Source organism: Octopus bimaculoides, chromosome 17, assembly GCF_001194135.2.
Source record: "Octopus bimaculoides isolate UCB-OBI-ISO-001 chromosome 17, ASM119413v2, whole genome shotgun sequence".
Lineage (NCBI taxonomy): Eukaryota > Metazoa > Mollusca > Cephalopoda > Octopoda > Octopodidae > Octopus > Octopus bimaculoides.
The window spans coordinates 56,283,603-56,290,522 of record NC_068997.1 but is presented as its reverse complement, the minus strand read 5'-3'; the positions used below and the strand labels follow the sequence as shown (position 1 = coordinate 56,290,522).

The window sequence follows — 6,920 nt, the reverse complement described above, 5'->3', positions numbered from 1 at the left end:
ATATATATATATATATATATATATATATATATATATATATAGTGTTCTGTCAAGTGGGTTGTGGGCTGCTAGCAGTGCTTGAGTTGTCTTCATTCCTAAAGCCATCTGTTTCTGTGGTCCATTACTGCTATTTGTCCACTAGCCTGTACTCCTGCCCTGGTCAGTCTAGCCAGTCATAGACACATCCATATAATCATTTATATTGTACTTTAATATATTGCATTGCATTTGCAGGGGAAATCATTATAAAGGTCAGAGATATGTGGTGAAATAATTTGACAACTTAATCAATAATCTAATTAAATAATTAATTAATAGTAATGAAATGAAGAACATTCTGTGTTTCTGTACGATTTTGCTAGTTGAATGACCATCCTAACCTACGACAGTATCTCTTTCGTCACATAAACCCTGAGAAGCAAATACAAAAACTATATACATATGTATGTTGCGAACAGGTTTTGTTAATGGAATCAAATATGAGAAATAAAGTATATAATACAATGACACAATTTACACTGGCGGTATTGAGTACTTTATTATATGTGCATGTCTGGTCAATAAGAACAAACACACAGAAGAATATACTTGTGTGTGTAATATATGTATGTGTGTGTGTGTGCATAGATAGATAGATTGATAGAGAGACAGATAGATAGATAGATAGATAGATAGATAGATAGATAGATGTGTATATGTGCATATATAAATATGGTTTCAACCTTACTTCGGTCATCCACAGTGATGGATGCTCATCTGTTAGACATAGCAGTAGTTCACCCTCAATTTGCAATATATAGAATAAACAGTGTCTCAAAGCCACTGGCTTTGCAACAAGCAAAGTATCTCTCTTAGAGGCAAAAACACTATTTATATTGAGAAGTAATGTCTATTGTCACCTAAAGATGGGAGTTCTATAAGAACAGATGATACGGCTATATTAACCCCGGGAGGACGTCTCCTCCAGCTGGTCGTTCAGTGTACATCAGACTCAGTATATATTGCAAGCAGGGAGAAAACTCCCAACTACACAGAAGTGAGTAAAATAAATTCCACACTGAAATAAAATATAATTACAGGGGTTGATTTGAGTGACCGCCTTCAAGTTGGTGCCTTATCCTCACTGACTGTTGTCCAATGGTTAGAAGCACCAATGAAGGGGGAAAAATATATACAATTAATATACACACACATATTCATATATACCCAGCTGCTTATGAATTAATCTTTTGGCCATCTATCCTCTCCACGTACAGAATATAAGACGTCAATGATATGTGAAATTTATATGGATAGGTAGAGTATATAAGGCAGGATTGAGACATGAAATGTATGTGGATTGGTATGTATAAAGTCTATTCCTCAACTTAGTCTTTTGTTCCTGGCACCTGCATCAGAATATATATTGAGAGACAAAGAATGAAGTAAGGTGAACTTGAGATGTTGCAGCTTTTATGAGTTACAAAGAAACGATGGAATAACTCCGATAGCTGTAAGTCAAAATATGTTTGACATGTTCACAGAGGATGTTTGTACATCTCAAAGATGTTCATGGAAGATGTTTGTACATCTCAAAGATGTTCATGGAAGATGTATGTACATCTCAAAGATGTCTTTTGAAATTCTCATGTGGATATTGGTGTTTAACTCTTCTTGATCTTGACTCTGGTTCCATAATACAAGACTGACCATTTTATAAAGCTTGTCTTTAAAATGAAATCTTTCATCACAATTTGATATAAGAAATATTTAAGGCCACAAGCTGGCAGAACCATTCCTGTGCCAGCAAAAAATTGCATTTCTTCTGATTTCAGATTCTGAGTTCAAATGCCGCCAGAGTCGACTTTGCTTTTCATCATTTTGGAGTTGATTAACTATGTGCCAAGTTGAACACTGGGGGTCAATGTAAAAGACTTATCCCCCAAAATTGCTGGCTTTGGGCCACAATTTGAAATTAATATAAGAAATATTTAAATTATGTTTCAAATGACAACTTAAGGAAGAAACTCTGAGATATTTTTCTCGTAAGAACATCGATCAATGTTTTAACCAAAGCAAGAAACTTCTGATTCTTTTGTTGATGGCTCATATTATCACTTGGTAGCAATTTCTGACAGAAGTGTTATTATTCTTCCCCCAAAGATGACAGCAGACAAGGATTGAACTCCCCTGAAAGAATGAAGAGCAATGTTGACTTCAGCAGAATTTGAACTCAGAACACAGAAATTCAAAGCAAATCCTGCAAATATTTCTATTTGATGTTCTACCAACTCTGCTAACTCACCACCATATGTTCTATTACCAATTCTATCCAAATTCTTCTATTACATTTTTATTCTTATCTAAGATGCATTATAGCATTCAACATTAACTCCTTAGCATTTAAACCAGTTACATCCAGCTCAAATATTCTGTTTTGTTACAGATTAGCCATATTCAGCCTCGCACACCTATCCTACAATATCATTGTAAAATTAAACAATCTCATCATTGAAATCTTAAGAGAAAAGACCTCGTGGTAATTGTGAGTGACTGTTAAGGAAGGCAAAGAGGAGATAATTTCAAGAAATTAAGAATGAATTTTAAAATATTAAATTCAAATGTATCAGGAAATATCTGATGTTTATTAGCCAAAAATGTGACCGACATGCATGTTTCAGTGTTATTGGACTTCATCATTGAAACAGGTCAGTCATATGCAGCTTAAACTTGCAATTTCACCATTCCCAAGAGAACTTCAGCTACGAAAATATATTATTGTGTGATAGCTGTGAAATATTCCAGCATTGTCTGTTGAATATTGATAATTGATAAAGCATTTGTTTATTCACTTAATGTCATGTCATTGGTGACTTCAAACAGACATTTAAAGTGATGGTCAAATATGAGTTGGTTGCAGTGTGAGTGGACACTTCAAAGGTTGCTTCATTTTTACCTCCGTTCACATGATATATATTCTTTAAGCTAGCTTTTTGGTTCTTCTAAAGGGAAGTGTTTATTCTAACTTTTTTTTTCAATGGTACTGTGCCAATGTTGATAAGAAATACAGAAATCATAAAATTTCAGATCACACACTAATATTGAATTGGCACAATTTACCAATAATACAACTTTGATTTACCAGCCAAAACCGTTTTTGGCTGGGAAGCTATGTCGGCTGGGGGTGTGCAGGGGTTGTGCTGATGCAAGAGAAGAAGTAGAAGAACAGATATTCCTGTAAAAGGCCAGCCATTTCTCAGAAGTGTTCTGTCAATTTTCCTTCCTAACATAGCAAATCTCTTTCAATCGCATCCAATAATCCTCCTCTCATTACACACAAGCTGAAGTTCCAGGCCAAACTGCAGATTCCAATGCCATACTTGAGATTTAGTCTTCATTAAACCAAAGTAGTTTTATTTCTCCTTCCAGTCTCTCTCGAACAAGGCAGTATTTGATGTTATAGATCAATAAATTTATCATTTATCACTCACAGATTTTCCTATCGCTACAAATCAATTCGACTCTTGTAAGGATTCTTCTCCATATTCCAACATCAATATGTTCTATTTAACCATTGTAGATATCATTTACATTGAGACCATGCAGACAAAGGTCTGCTGGAATTATTCATTTCATATGATAACGCAATAGATACAGCAATTCCAGTCGACAATGGAATGGTTGCTACCAATTTAAGTATTGGTGGAATACGTTAATAAGTTATAGTTTTACTATCACAGTCAATATGTTATGGCTTTACAGATTAACAAGTTAATCTTTGATTAAACAGAAGTCTTGCTTTGAATGCATCACGATTTTGCTTTGAAATTCTTACAAATTCAACCCACCTACTCAACATGTAGGTTAAGGAGTTTGCTTTGCAACCGTGGTGTTCCTAGGTTCGATTTACTCTGAAAACTTTCATTAAGTATCTCCATCTCAAAACAGAAAGAACTGTACCTTCTGGGAACCGAAATTGTGTTTGTGCTTCTCTGATTTCATGCATAGTAAAGGAAAATAATTTTCGAAAGAGGCACTGCCTCAGTCCGCCAATAGATAAGGAACAATGGACAAATACAGGGGTCAAGGGGTCAATATAGATAATTCATTTAATCTTAGGAGAAGCACAGATTTATAGATTGCAAATTTCCCTGGAACTAAGATTAGAATTTTATATGGATAAGTACTTGCTTAACATCTAGTTACTAGATGTGTCATCTGTACACATGCACACACACACATCATCATCATTGTTTAACATCCATCTTCCATAGTTGATAGGAGCTGGCCAGGTAGAAATACTACCCTAGGCAACCGTGTCTGTTTTGGCAGGGGATTTTATGGCTGGATGCCCTTTCTACACCAATCACGTTACAGTATAGACTGGGTGCTTTTAACTTGGCACCAGCACTGGCAGGGTTACCACATAACTCATAAGACAAGGAATTATGAGAGGGGGCAGTGAGTTTGAGGAGGGGAACGTGTGTCAGAAGATGAAAGGGTTGAGTGTGACAAAGAGACAGAAACAGGGGTCTTGCCACAATAGAGGGGGCATTAGAAGTTAGAAGAGGTGCTCCAGTATCAGATGATGAAAGGTTAAAGTGCAACAGAGAAACAGAGAGGCAGAAATAGGTGTCTTGCTATAGAGGAGGTACATGGTTACCCAGTGAGAGAGAGAGAGCTAATTGTACTCCTGCTCTGTGTGTAGAAGTTTCCTCTCTCTGTATCCATATTTTTGAGTGTGTGCACCTGTCAGCTTACCATATAAGTGTATGTATGTATTTATGAGCATGTGCATGTGTGTATGTATGAGAATGCAGATATAATTATGCATATGTGTTCATGTGAATGCATGTCTTCAGCAAGACATCTGCTCCTCTCCCTCTATCATAGTTCCTTTCTCTCGCTTATGCCCAAGTCAGTTGAGGGCTCTTACCTTGTGGGTGCTTGGTGAACTCATTGATGCTTGTACCTCATAAAAAGCACACGGTCCATTCTGTTAAATGGTCGGCATTAGGAAGGGCATCCAGCTGTAGAAACTTATGCCAGCATGGAAAAAGGGACATTAAAAGATGATGATGATGATGATGACAACGGCAAGGATATATACATGTGCATATATATGTAAAACTAACACGTTGTTGCTAAAGCACAAAATATGTACCTGAGTGGAGTTCTATCACGTAGATAGTAATTCAAAGGAGTGAAAACTTTCCCTCAACCTTTGATACTTGTGGTGCTACCTTAAACAAGATCGATTCTCTGTTGCTAATACATTGCAAGTTAGAAGGAAGCCCTACTCTCAATTTTCAGTTAAGTGAGTAGAATTAAGAAGATCATCCAACCGTAAACCATTCAATCTCTGGCAATCCACAGAATTGTCTATTATTTGCAGAGACATCCAACTCAAGTAGAAATATTAATGTTTAAATGTGGAAATAAAAACACAAGTTTTACAAATGCGATTATCGCTGAGTCTTTCCTAATTTCCTCTTCAAAACTAAACATTCGAAAATCTCTGGAATCTTGTCAAAAACAAAGATGTAGTAGTGACACATTCTAATACCACTTTTGACATCTGGTTCGATCAAGCTTCCCAGAAAATCCTGAATATTTTCTTTCTCTTTTACTTCACACACAAACTTGCTTTCACAAATACACGAACATACACAAAAACTGTAAGCACATACACACACACAATGCACATACACACACATGTATCTGCTCGTCTTTCATTCTTTGTAATTATCTCTTTATCTATCTTAGCTCTTTCTTCCATTTTCCTGTCTTTCACACAGTCTCTCCCCCTCTTTTTTCCCCACTTGCTCTCTCTCTCTCTCTCTCTCTCTCTCCCTCCATAAGCACGCACGTACACACTTCTCTACAACACAACCACAACAAAATATTTTCCACGCTCACAAGTTTAGTTCATTGCATGTGTGCATGCGTGTGTGTGTATGTGCATGTGAGTGTATGTATGCGAGCATTTATGTGTGTGTGTTTATAAGCAATTGTGCATGAGAGAATGTGTGTGTGAGAGTTTGTGCATGTGTGTGTGTGTATGCGAGACTATGTATGGATACTAAATGATGATGATGATGATGATGATGATACAAAGCAAATTTTAAAAGCTTAATAATGCAGTTTTAAGAAAAGATTTTTTTAAATTATATATTGTTTTTTTAGTTGAGAATTTCTGACCTCTGTGGCTACTTTTCAAACATTATTGCAGAAGAAGAAAAGAAAATCATGAATAACCCAAAAACTGCTTTTGGTGAAGACAAAATTGAAAAATGTTTGAATGAAAATAGCATTTTAGATTATACACATTACATATATTACTGGCCAATTAGCCAGGTGGCATTCTTTGTGGCTGGGTCAGAGAATCATATAAAAGCAACCAAAGTTGTTTTTCTGTTGCACCACCAACGAAACAACAACCTCTAAAGAACTGATCTCCATTTCCAAATTCCTGTTCCTCAGCTAACAGCCATCTCTCCATCAATCTCCTATCTATAGAACTCATTCAGCTTCTAGAAATGATGTTATTTAATTCCCCAACACTTCACTTTGTATCCCTTCAGGTGTCCTCCTCCCTCACCTGCTCCTATTTTCCTCATTTTTGGCCATGCCCCACAGAATCATTTCTAAAATCCTGATGCCCCCCTTGTGATATTCAATTTTTGTTATTCAAAATTTCGTTAATGTTTACAATATTCACCTGGAAACTTATTAAAAGGAAAATAGTGCAACGGATGTAAAAAGAAATGTGTAGGAAACGAATATGAAAAAAATGCGCGGAAAGCAACGGAGGTGGGGGGGACTTCGGAAGATTCACAAGAACCGAGTTTTCCCCTCATAACTTTTAGGAAAATGTTTTTGTCTTATGAAATTTTATATAAATACCTTTCAACCGGCATAGATTACGATTATAAAGAAAT

The 6,920-nt window shown here is 36.1% G+C and overlaps 1 long non-coding RNA gene across 1 annotated transcript in view; it reads right to left on the bottom strand.

Moving 5' to 3' along the window:
• LOC128249704 (uncharacterized) overlaps positions 1–6,920 on the bottom strand; it is a 170,180-nt gene that overhangs the window by 162,283 nt on the left and 977 nt on the right. The gene's annotated exons all lie outside the window — the stretch shown is intronic.